General features: G+C 36.0%; 1 protein-coding gene across 1 annotated transcript in view; it reads left to right on the top strand.

Moving 5' to 3' along the window:
* Positions 1–13,468, top strand: part of TRMT11 (tRNA methyltransferase 11) — a 292,966-nt gene that overhangs the window by 251,273 nt on the left and 28,225 nt on the right. The window contains exons 15-16 of the transcript XR_015726104.1: positions 6,484–6,637; positions 6,780–6,940. The gene's annotated coding sequence lies outside the window, so the exon portion shown is untranslated. The remainder of the gene's footprint in view (positions 1–6,483; positions 6,638–6,779; positions 6,941–13,468) is intronic.

Consider the following 13,468-nt stretch of genomic DNA (forward strand, 5'->3'; position numbering starts at 1 on the left):
AAATACATATCTACTTATCTTTGCAAAAAGAAACATAAAAGAATAAATCAGGAAACATTGAAAGTGGTTACCTGTAAGGAAGGAATGGGATGACAGGGATGCAGGAGGGAAGACATGTGTCTGAGTATACCTTTGTGTACAGTGTTGACATTTGAAAGCATATTAATATTCTACTTATTTAAAAATTAAATTAAATCAACAAAGATGGAGAAGAACAACCCCACCAAACTGATTATAGACAGCATTTCCAGTACAGTTGCCCCTTCACAGCATGGACGTGAACCTCACAGGTCCACTTATATGTGGACTTTTTTGGATAAATACAGCACAGTGCTGTAAATGTATTTTTTCTGTGATTTTCTTATTATCATTTTCTCCAGCTTACTTTATTGTAAGATTACAGTATATAACACATATATGAAATATATGTTAATAGACTATGTTATCAGTAAAACTTCTGGTCAACAGTAAGTGGTTAGTAGTTAAACTTTGGGGGACTAAAAAATTACATGCAGATTTTTTACTGTACCGGGGATTGGTACCCCTGACCCCTGTGTTGTTCAAGGGTCAACTGTAATTGTATTTCAAATAAATGATATAGCCACATTGAAGGAATAAAAAGAACTAATCCAAATCATTCGAATATAGTACTTTGACTCTATATCTTAAACTTGTTTAGTTTTCTTTTTCTAGTTGTATGAATGTAGGAATTCGAAAGCTGTTGTTATTATAGGAACAGACAAATGGGTAAATGTGTTTATGGTGGGAGCCACAGTTTTCACTCCTTTCACTCCCTTTCAGAGAAAGGGAGACACGAATATGGAACAGGGATGTCAAGGAAGACCCTTGTGAGGCTGAACTGCAATTGGTGGTATCAGAATGACCTTGTGGTTTCTAATATATATCTTTTCCAAAAATGTCAATGTCATGAGTGACAAAGAAAGACAGAGCTACTTTTCCAGATTAAAAAAGACTAAAAGAATATGACTTCTAAATGCAATACATGATCCTAGACTGGATAATGGACTGAAGGGAAAAAAAATATTACAAAGTATGTTGGAACAATGGGCATATGGACTATAGATTAAATCAAATTAGATAAAAGCATTTTTATCAGTGTTACACTTACTGAATTTGATTACTGTACTGTGGTTATGTAAGCAAATATTCTTATTCTTAGGAAATACATTCTCAGAGAGAAAATGATGAAACAAATTTTTTTAAACACTAAAACATTGGTAAAGGATGTGTTCTTCAATTTAAACATTTTTATAGGTTTGAAATTATTTCAAATAATAAGTCAAAGAAAAAGTCACATATAACATTCAGAATTTACTCCTTGATATCTTATTTGCTAGTAAAAATAAAATGCATCCATGTATTATTATGTCACCATGTTATTCTCCCATGTTTCTTAACCTTTAACCCCTCTATGATTTTGTGACTACTTGAAAAGAATTCACGTGTTCTTACTTTTTGGTGCTTGTCATCTTTTGATTTTTATGGTTGCATTTTTCAAGTATTTGTTGATTTAATTTTGTATACACATAAAACGAGTATTTCTGAAGGAGTCTCTTAATTGGCTCCAAACATGCTTTCATCAGATGTATATTTCAAGAGATAGAATAAGTTGTTGTTGATAGAAAGTAAATCACATGGATTTGGTCTGAGACGTGATTTCAGCCATTTTAGTGAAATTTGGGGGCAAAGCTGACCTATGTATTTTTTTAATAATTTCCATTTCCTATGATTTTGTTTTCTTATTTCTCAAATGGTTTACATATAAATAGCCAAGTTTGAAACTACTTATAGAATGTTAATGGCCATTAAAAATATATATCAAAAGGAATCACAGGCAAAAATATATTTTTGATAAATATGGTAAAAATGTGTTATATTAAAATCTGCCTAAAATAAAATTTATAGGCATTTACCAAAATATTGGGCTTAAGATCTTACATATGTCATCCATTACAACATTGGGCCTTTAGGGACTGACACTGTTGTCAAAGAATGTTGTGTAGAATGGATTGCACATGAAATGTCAAGGGGTTGAGTAATGGAAGGACCCATTTTCAATTATGACTCTAGGAAGGTCATAATTTTATTTTACCTAGCAAAGGGGGCTTAAAATTCTCCAGCCAGAGTCTTGCATCTTAAAAAAAAGAAGCAAAGAAAAGATCCCCAAGAGGTCCTAAGGAGCAGAGCTGTAGAATTCTGATCTCTCAGAGAGAATGCAATCTCAGAGCAGTTGTCTGAGAGGCAAAGAAAAACGGGACTAGGTTAACAAGTCTGTCTGTGAACACTGCTATGAGCCCAGAACCAAAAAGGAGAGGTATCAGAAAAGGCCAGAGTCTGTTGGACAAAAACACAAGGAATACAAAAGATGATTTGGAGGGGACAAAGACTATCTCCCACCATTGGATATGGATTATCACCAGTTCCTTAATGTGGAGAAACCTAAAGATAAATATCAGAATTCTGACTATTATATCATTAGTTTATGTAGAAGTGCCAAATAGAAACATAATTCCAATCATAGAATATGGGTTTAGTCATGAATAAGTAAATCCTTTAGTCATTCTCATAAAGTTTCTACTTAAAAGCCCATGTAAATATTATACATAGATGCTTGCACTGGGCAGCTTTATAGACAAAATTCTAGTTTCCAAAGTAACCAAAACCAAGTAAGTGATCCCTTTTCAGAATTCCGTGTTCAAGTGGCTTCTTTCTTCCTTCCTCTCTCTCTTTCTTCCCTTTCTTTCTTCTCCCTCCCTCTCCTTTTCTTTTCTTTTTTCTTTTCTTTTCTTTTCTTTTCTTTTCTTTTCTTTTCTTTTCTTTTCTTTCTCTATTTCTCTTTCCCTGTTTCTTTTCCTTCCTTCCTCCTTCCTTCCTTCCTTCCTTCCTTCCTTCCTTCCTTTCTTACTCTCTATCTATCTTTCTTTCTTTCTTTCTTTTAAATTTTCTGTATACTGCATGTTGTTCTCTGAGTGTGGTTATTATAAGACTTGACTTTAAAATAAAACTTTTGTCTTTTTTTGGTATTGTCTTAAAATGATCTATTGATGATGGACTAGTGAAGTCTTCAAGGTTAAATGCTTTATGCAAAAGGAACCAATGAATTAATACAAATGATAATACTGAGGTTGAAAAGTGTGTATGTGTGTGTGTGTGTGTGTGTGTGTGTGTGTGTGTGTGTGTGTGTTGCCAGAAAGTTAGGGTGACTGGTTTTATGAAATATAATTTAAAACAGAATAAAGGCATTCTAGTAATTAGAATATTTCACATCACATGGGAATTTCTTTGCCTATTAAGCTAGAAGGTGCCCGTATTATATATATAAAAACACAACACCTGGAGCCTGTGGTTTCTTGGGTAAACTGTGCTTTGATTACATGGTGAACTATATTCTGTTTGCTTTTCCTTGGAAGTTATTGGATATCAAGTAATGCAATAACAGAAAGCTTAGAGCATAAAAAGGAAAAAAATAATCTGAACAGAAGAGCAACAAATTCGTTTTACTGTCTATACTGCCCTCTACTTTTTCACCTTGTCTCCCCATTTTTTAGTCCTAATTTTCATGACTTCCATATCTTCATTTCCTCCTCCCTTTTTTTGTTACTTAACTCTTGCCAGACTATTTGAACTGGTGTTTGGTGAAAACAGGTTCCCAGGAATAGGAATGAAAGGAAGCTAACATTTCCTGTGTGCAGGACACTTTACATAGATTATTTCATTTATGCCCTACAAGAATTCTATGTGGTTGGAATTATTATTTCTACTTTACAGATGAGGAAACCAAAGATCATAAATGTTAAGTGAATTGTCTAAGGCTAACAGTACCAAGGGAGGGAGCCAAGAGTCCATCCAGAATTGATCTGAATACATTTCTGATCTGACTACATATGCTATTGTATACCAAAGCCTGCTACTTTTCTAACACCTTTGAGTTAAATCAGTCTTACAGCATTTCCACTTGTAATCCTTGACTTCTCCATGATGTCCAAGGGGTCAATATCTGAACTGGACATCAGGGAACCAGAGCAACCCCTATAGACTCTGTGTGTGGTTGCAACAGCTTTGAACACTACTTTGAAGGCAATATTAAACGTTGATTCCACAGAAAGAGCTATTTATTGAGTCACTGCTGGAGTCACACCTTGGATTTTCTTTGGTGGTCTTCCTTTTAAGTAATGACAAAGTAAGGCCTAGTTTATTTTATGAGAACTTAGAAAGTCACAGCACAGGGTGGTCTTAAGTTTCAGAAAAGTTTAGCTTTTGTTAAATAGGTTTTTCCAATCCTTAAAGTCACACTTCTGTGCATAAACAAAAGTATTAAGAGTCATATGTTTTCAATGGGCAGTGAACTCCTCAGTAAGCACTCCTGGTCATTTGCCTTTCAGTCATGGTAACTGAGGAGGTTCGACCTGTGATGAACTCATCGTGTTTGAAAATCAGTTGCTCTCTGCCAATTTTTCCTTAGATTTAACTTTTATGGATTTAAGAAGTTACCAATAGCTGTATTACCAAGTTCCACAAACTTGCTGCTTTCTGATTAATTTTTCGCTTCAAACACTTGAGAACTGACTGTCTACATTCCAATATGTATTTCCCTAGGCATAACTGGCTGAAAAGAATTAAACTCAACTAATATATATTTTTTTCCTTTTTGGCTTGAAATATTCCCAAGGCTTTGTGAAATATAGGCTCAGGCTATGTTTAATGGTCAAAATTAAAAAAAAATATTTAAATATATATTAAGTTGCAGAGTCTCATGATAATTATAGCATACGTCTACTAAATTTGGTGAATTTGGGTTTTATTTGAATAAGTTCAAATAATTATTAACTTAAATGCTTTATAATATTTAGTCATGATCAGTAAGCTAGGTGCTTTCCTTATTTACTCCCCATTAAATATTGTAACAAATAGGAAATAAAACAGTAGACAAAAATACTTCCTTTTCAAAAGATAAAGATATTACAGATTTTAACTTGATTGATGATTGCATTTAACTTTTCAAGTGAATTAATAATTATAAATGAAATGCACCTTTGTAAACAATATTTTATTATGTGTATTTCCTAGTAAGATGGTTTTTTTAGTTCAATAAAATGCACGTAGGTAATTAATTCTCACAAAAGTACTTTCAATAAATTTCTCATTTGAGATAAGTATCTCTTGCCATCAGAGCTCAATTAGGAAAGAAAAACAACACCGTAATTTGAATAGGGAAGGTTTAATGTAACATATTATTAACTATATCAGGGATTAGTGAAGTGTGGGGTTGGCCAGTAAGAAGTGAAGAGAACTCTAATGAATATAGGAATAACAGATATAAGAAGTAGTCACTACTCCTAAGTGTGAGATAGACACTCAGTGAAGAGTCCCCATTCTCCTAAGGCTGAGATCCAGGTCTTGGAGAGAGCATAGGCATGGCTAACTGGATGGCAAAAAAGTCATGGTGAGTGTCACACTGGTGTAATGTGCTAGAAATCTACCCTGTGGTGTGCTGGGGAAAGCTGTTCACAGGGACATTTCTCATCAGAACTACTCTGAAGTGGCACATGAGGTGCGTGCCAAGGAAAGCTGCTGGCTGCTGGGAGCTGCTGGCCACTTGGCACTGTAGGAGCCTGGTGCAGGGGGAGCTGCCTATGCTGTGAGAGCCCGCCTCATGAGAATGTGGAAACCAGGAAACGGAACTGTTTTCCTTCTGCTATGTCTCTCCAGTGTCCTGAAGCTGAGAGGGCTTCAATGTCAGCTGGCAAAGAAAAAAAATATGTAGAGGGTCCAGATCCATTTTCACAGAGCAAGCAAAGACAGTGAATCTGAAGTAGGGAGGTATTAATAACTGGCACAGTATTAGATTCTTAAAATGATTACATTATGTTTTAATTTAATATTGGCTGTAGCTATATCAAATATTGTTTTGACATGGACATAATTACATATTACCATAGACCCATTTATAGGAGGAGATTTTATTTTAAATGGTTCTTGGAAATCAAGATTCATGGAAGATGATACTGGTTCAGTAGTGAAACTGCCTTAGTTCCTGGCACTGTTCCTGCCAGCTGTGACCTTGGGCAAGGTTTTCACCTCTATGTACCCATTTCCTCATCTGTAAAATAGGATCAAAATGGGTCGTCGAGGGGGTTAAATGAAGGTAATGTATATAGAGCACTTAGATCTGTGGCTGGTACAAGGTAAGTTCTCAAAATAGCTACTGTTTTTTTATTAAGATTTTTATATTTATCAAACTGGGAGTTTAAAATTTTTAAGTAATTTTATATCAACGTAATTTATTTTCCAAGTAAAATCCTTCGGGAGCCGAAAGTATTTAGAAACTCATGAGGCTCTGGTCTGTTCTTTAGTTCGTGTACAAAAGCTGATCGACAACGACTATGGATGTAAATGGGAGTGGATGATGGCTCCAAATGAGAATTACATTTTTTTTAAAGATTTTATTTATTCATTCGACAGAGAGAGACAGGCAGCGAGAGAGGGAACACAAGTAGGGGGAGTGGGAGAGGAAGAAGCAGGCTCCCAGCAGAGAAGCCTGATGTGGAACTCGATCCCAGAACGCCGGGATCACGCCCTGAGCCGAAGGCCGACGCCTAACGACTGCGCCACCCAGGTGCCCTGAGAATTATGTTTTTGAATGTCTTAATTTCAATGCTGATTAATCAGAATTCAGAATAAATATGCTGTAAATAAATGTAACTTTTAGTTAAGGGTGATGTAGTTATATTGATACCTGCTGTTAAAATACTTCCTAGGAGAGGTGGTTCAAATGGCGGTTGTAGGGAGATCCTGAACTCAGAACCCACAGACCCAACAAATATACAGCTACATCTGAAACAGATCCCTCCGAAAAGAACCTGGGAACCAGCTGAACACCTGATCCACAATAAAGGATCAAAGGATCACACGGAGACAGGTAGGAGAAGCAAAGACACACTCTTGCCAAAAACTCCACCCCCTGCACAGTGACCCATAATCAGGAGGGATCTCAAAAAACAAACAAACAAAAAGAAAACAAAAATATAAATGGAGCTTGTACCTAAGAAGAAGCAGGTGATAGAGAATAGGAGGGATAAAATGGCAAAGCACGTTATGGAAGAATACCAGGAGGGAGGTGACTTGTGATATGATAGGCTGTTGAGGAATATTATGAACGACAATTGTCATTTTGCCATTTGCAATTTTTTGCATTTCCTGGAAGGTGGCCAACATATTTATTAATTATGACTAATGTATGTGTTAGCAACCTAGCATTTGGATATTAGAAAACCTTAGTACATATTTCCAAAGATCCAAAACAGCTTGCTCTAATTCTTTAGTATTATTATTGTTGCCACGTGGAAACCAGTTCCCTGGTTTTTCTGCACCTTTAACCAGCTCTTCATGACCTACATTGGTGTCCACAGAATCTCCCCCACGCTCTTTCCATGCAATGGGCATCACACTGTCGTCTGTGGCTGGAACCCTACCTCCAACCACACAGTTTTCTGAAAAATTCTCTTTTTAGATTTCACCTCACCCACTAATGACTTAATGTTCATCAATCATTTAGCAATGTGGTAATAGAAGAATGTTTTCATTCTTCCAAACATCGGCGTCAGTGCTTAGATTATTTTCCATAGTGTTTATGTCATCATACCTTGGTTTGGAAGGCTGGAAGAGAGTCATGATATTAGGGGAAGGGAAAACCATATTAACTGACACTCGATCATAAAAATGGAAGAGCTTGTGCATATTTGGTATATTATTGGCAGAACTTTAAATTCACAGTTATGGGAAGCAATATATATTTATACTTTTGGCTAGAACATTTATTAAAGCAGTCTCAAAAGAGATCTACCATGATCCACACTTTCATATATGTCTGCCAAGGAAATATGGCCTCTTGGTACCCTGCATTTTGTAGAATGGTAAATAAGCCTGGCTTAAATACCCTGTCAACTGCACTGCCCTAAAGTTGAGGTCATTTTGGTTTGGGCCACCTGAAAACTTGTGCTCTTTCTCCATTGGGTATTCTCACCAAGGCAATTTCTTCCAACCAGTTTCATTAGAGGCTGAATGTTATTTTAACCTTCTTTATGTGTTTCTTTAGCTTGGGAGGATAACATATGTATGAGGTTATGGTCTAAAGATGCTGCCTTTCCAGTTTACTTCGCATTATGTAAAGTTATATGGTCCTCCTTTCAAATTAAAACAAAATTGCTGCATGATGAAAATTATTTCTGTACCTGAGCTAGTAATTTGGCAACTATAGTTTTAGAGACATGTTCTTCTACTCTAACATCTTCACAATATTCGCTATTTTTTTCACTCACGATTTTACATGGACTAAAGCACTTATTGAAATAATTTTACAAATTATTTTTTCTAATTTCTGATAGAAAATAGGGTAGAATCATTCACATCATAGAGATATCAGCAAATTTGCTGTTGTTCTCGTAATTTATCTAAAACATACACTTCGTCCCTAATCACTAACAGTATACTGCAGCAAAAAGGAATTAGTGAAGTGTGTGTGTGTGTTTAGAAGAAAACTTGCTAGCACTATCCTGAGCTCTTTCCTGTCTCACTAGGATATCTCATATCTACCTCATAGCTACCTGCTTTACTCAATATCATGCTTGGGCAATGACTTGATTCCCATCACAACGACTATGGGTTGATTTTATTTGCAAGGATATTTTTCCAAGAAATACATTTCATGATTTTAAAAGCTTCCCTATTTATGATCAAAATGAGAAAAATAATTAACTACATTGAAAAGTGGATACTTCTTAGCAAGTTAGGTTACATCTAGTGAACCAACCCCACGGTATATTCAGTTGTAAATTGTACCTAAGCCTAAATCAAATTATTATGTAGTTTCTGGCAAATTGTGAAAACCACAAAATATTAATTCCACGAATATAGAAGACTAATATATAAGAAAATGTAAGACAAGATGTACTACTCCCGTAGCTCTGACTCGGCCAAAGTATTTAGGCATGTATTTACTACTCAACATTTGATAAACTTTAGTCCTTGAACATTACCTGTATGTCCAGAACTGTCACTGACCTTTCAGGGTTTGAAATATAGTAGAAAAGTTCATGCTGCCCCTTAAAGTCTTTACAATAAAATGTCTTCCAGGATGTTTCACAAATATTTGTATTTTTCCCCCAATTTAAGTGGGTGTCTAAGAAAGTCCAAATAAAGGAACAATTTATTAAATACCCACCATGGAGAAATCACTTGCAACCTTAGTAATGGAATTTTAGTTCTCTGTTCAGAGGATCGTCTTTGTCATCATCATTGGTTTCAACATCATCATTGCCTCTGTGCTCATTATTTCTATGCTTCTTATATATTCACATACCAGGCTCATAGAAGAACTGATCATACAGCATGAGGTTGGTTTACAAAATCAGTAAAGTATCACAGTTAAGACTACTGGCTTTACAAAGGGACTCCACAGCCAATAGCCTTAACTGTTGCATTGTATTGTAATTTGGAGGTAATTTGTCTAGGTACTTCTAGGCTTTACATTTATGCCTTTAGGAAATACTGATGGGCAAGACTCCCCTAGCCATTGCCATTGTTAAGAATCATTTAAACAAAATCAGTGACAATGGTCTCTGTTATGAACTGAATGTTTGCGTCCACTCAAAATGCATATGTTGAAATTTAATCTCCAAGTGATGGTATTTGGAGGTGGGGCCTTTGGGAGCTAATTAGGTCATGAGGATGGAGTCCATGAATGGGATTCCTATCCTTAAAGAAGAGGCCAGAGGGGTAGCTTGCCCTCTGTCTGCTATGTCAGGATAGGAGGAGAAGCTGGCAGTTTGTAACCCAGAAGAGGGCTCTCACCAGAACCCAGCTATGCTGGCATCCTGATCTTGGACTTGCAGCCTCCAGAACTGTGAGAAATAAATTTCTGTTTTTTATAAAGTACCCATTTTATGGAATATTTGTTGCAGCAGCTCAAGCTGACTACAACAGTCTCTAAATATAAATTTGTATATTCTTTGTGTTACAGAGAGCTAATGCAGAATTTGGAAAAATTTATGTGTCAACACATTGCTTGTAGAGATTTTAAAGCTAAAATTGGCTGAAGTTCCTGTCTACATCTTTTGATTAAGTATAATTTTAGACAAAGTTAAAGCAGGGACAGGATATTTTTTGGGGGGGGAGAGGAAAATATTTATACTCCTGATAAAATCGTATCATTGGTAAGTGATGATGTGATCTCAGGTAATTTATATCTTTTTATATTTCAACTTACATATTATGATAGTTAAATAATACAAAATATCAAGACTTTTTTAGTTCAAGTTGTTCATTTAAACATGTATTCAATATTTTCTTATCAAACATATGTTGAGTTTCCTTTATTGGCCAGGTGTTAAAGGTACAAAGATGAGTAAGTCATTTGTCCCTGTTTCTAAGAAATTCAGTCTAGTAGGAATAAAAATAGTTCTACAGATGGGAAATGTTTAAAGTTTTGTGGGTGAAAAAGAAGAAAGAAAGAAACTTCCTAAGAAAGTCAGGGAAGTCTTCAGAGGAGAGGCGAGATTTGCCCTGAATCTTCAGGGTCAGGGAGAAGGAATAGAATCCCAGACGAAAGGAACGGTGGGCAAAGGTATGGGAAGAATGGGTGTTTTTGAGGAGAAATGAGAAACTTGAGCAACCTGGGGGAGGGGAAAGTGAAGAGCAGGATAGTATGATAAGGGAAGAAAATGAAAGAAATACATGGTGGGGTGCCTGGGTGGCTTAGTTGGTTGAGTGTCAGACTCTTGATTTCAGCTCAGTTCATGATCTCAGGGTCGTGGGATCAAACCTGGAGTTGGGATTGGGCTCCATGCTCAGTGGGGAGTTTGCGTGAGATCCTCTCCCTCTCCCTCTCCCTTTTCCTCTCCCTGCCCCTCTCCGAGCTCGTGCTCTCTCTTTCTTTCTCTGTAGAATAAATAAATAAATAAATCTTAAAAAAAAAATAAGAAAGGAATACACGGTGAAAGATTTTTTTAGCTAGATGAGAAAGTCTGAACTTGATCCTGCAGATAATGAGGAACCACTACAGGTATTTAAGCACTATGGTGATTTTTTAAAAAAACTCCCTGCTTTTAAAATGTAGTACATAATCTCTTTTATATCCTGCCTTAATTTTGTTTAACTGGCCTGCTATTGGAGTCCTCAGAGTATCACTATTTTTATACTCTTCAGGGCCTCATTGACCCTTTCTTGACTCTAAATTGCTTCCATTATAAACTGCCTTTAAGTCCATGCCAATTGTGCCAAAGTGAACAGATATGGTTAATGTAATCCCTGAAGAGAACTCACTCATGAAATGTAATGGATATCCCTGAATCATTTGGTTTGAGAGTCATGCATTTATATTAACTGTGTAATTGCCACACTTGGGCTTCAGTTACTTCGTCTGGCTCTACATAGCTGACGATGGCTAATATCACACGAAACATGGAAATACCTAGGAGGTTAAAAACTTAAAATTAAGAAACGCGGAGAGGTCCAGCTGGTCAAACTGAGTTTCTGGGGGCATAATGAATTTTGAAAGTTATTTGTAAAACTGACTTAAATATTTTTAGAATATTATGCCATTTTTGGATAACGTTCTCTGGGTAAGGCATCAAGTATCATTTTACCGAGTGTCCGAGGCTTTGAAATAATCTTAATATTCTTGCATATTGTAAAATACTTGGATTATTGATATTTTGAAATGTATCTCTCCCAGGACTTGAAGGTTTACTTGGTGCTCTAGTTTGAGACAAAATATTTCATACCTTCTTTCTTAGTCCATTGTCCTTTAAATGAACTTGTTAAGAATATGTATAATTATAACTATTGGCTGTTGATTAGAATATCTAAATTTAATTAGGATGAAAACATCTTTTTAAAATGAACTGATGGTTCGTGGTGATGAATAAAATATCTACACAATTTGTTCAAAGTTGGGCTGGAATACGAAAAGAAAATTAACACATACGAATATATAATACACACTATATATATTTAATATAAAACATACATTAGACAATTTAGAATTCCACAAGCAATGAAACACGAATCCTCTGAGGCATTAAAAGTTGTTTCATGAAAAAAGACCATAATCAAGTAAGTCTGGCAATGCTGAATTATTATTTTACTCTCCCTTTCTTAGAAAACATTAACACTTATTAGCTCTTTAAAGTCTTCTAGATGTTCTGCCATAAAGAAACCCATTGTTTAACCTAACGCTTCCAAAACTTATTTGTGTTTGGAAACTTTCCTCTCCCTAGAACATTTATTAATATCTCATGGGACTCTAGTATTCTAAGGAACATTTTCTGGGAAAAGTTGACATAGACTATAAGTAAATATAATTTATTATATACACAGAGGTGCACACAATAAACACAACACATTGCCCCTGATGAAATAGAGCAGGCTGTCTTGACATAAGCTGTATACTTTGAAGTTTTACAAAAGAAGTGATCTTCTTTTATCACGTAGTCACTTCACTCTCCCCACCCTCCACACCCCTCCAATGGCCAATTTCCTATAACACTCCCTAAAGCTACTTTTGCCTGTGGTCAGACAAGCTAAGTTAAGTTATTAAGATCCCTTGTAATGAAAACCCTGTGCTCAGCATATTTTAACTTGTGTTACAGCAAGGAGCGTCATTTGGTGGCTGTAAAACACCCCTAAGCCCTGAAACCCTAGCATGCTGAAGTAGATCATGTAGCCATTAACCATCAGAGGATTGTTTTCTCAATGCTACATTACCTCTGCCCGTGTTGAAGAAGGCATTAGTTTTCAGGGCTCACTGCTCTTCTTTGGCCTCATGCTTTTTCAGCATTCTCTGCTCTGATGACATTTCTTCACTTAGGGTTTGATCATTTCAGGTTTAGGGTTGTGCTTCCCCAGTCCATGGGAACTCAGGTGCTGAAGTCCACTCTGTATCTCCTGAAATTTAGAAGAATCTATGGCTTTTTTTTTATATCGAAATATCTCCCAAGGTTTTTCTATGAACTCCTTCAGCAAGCATTTTAGTGCTGACTGATTTTTGAAACTATTAGAGGTGAAATATGGACTATTCAAAATGTTCTCATGGTCTAATTACAAAGTGTGCACATACCAACAATCACAGTTCTGAGTGAGAATAAATATGATGAAAGTATGCATAGGAAGCAGTGTTATCTCACAGAAGAGTCATAGTCAAATGCCCTCAGATTCTTTGCCTTTTTCCCTCCACTGTACACCTGGAAAAAAAAGTCCATCTTTCTTGTCTCTTCTGGACCCAAACCACTATTGAAAGTAGTGGATCACACAACTAGGCTAATGGATTCATTTAAAATTTGTGACTATATACTCCAAATAAGGTCTCAACAATGCTCAGTAGTTCACTTCCAAGTTTTATTGAAACAACAGTCTACACACTCTGCCTGTACCTCCTCACTCTTCTTCACTT

Source organism: Ursus americanus, chromosome 11 (assembly GCF_024610735.1).
Source record: "Ursus americanus isolate L20-20 chromosome 11, mUrsAme1.1.p, whole genome shotgun sequence".
NCBI classification, from domain to species: domain Eukaryota; kingdom Metazoa; phylum Chordata; class Mammalia; order Carnivora; family Ursidae; genus Ursus; species Ursus americanus.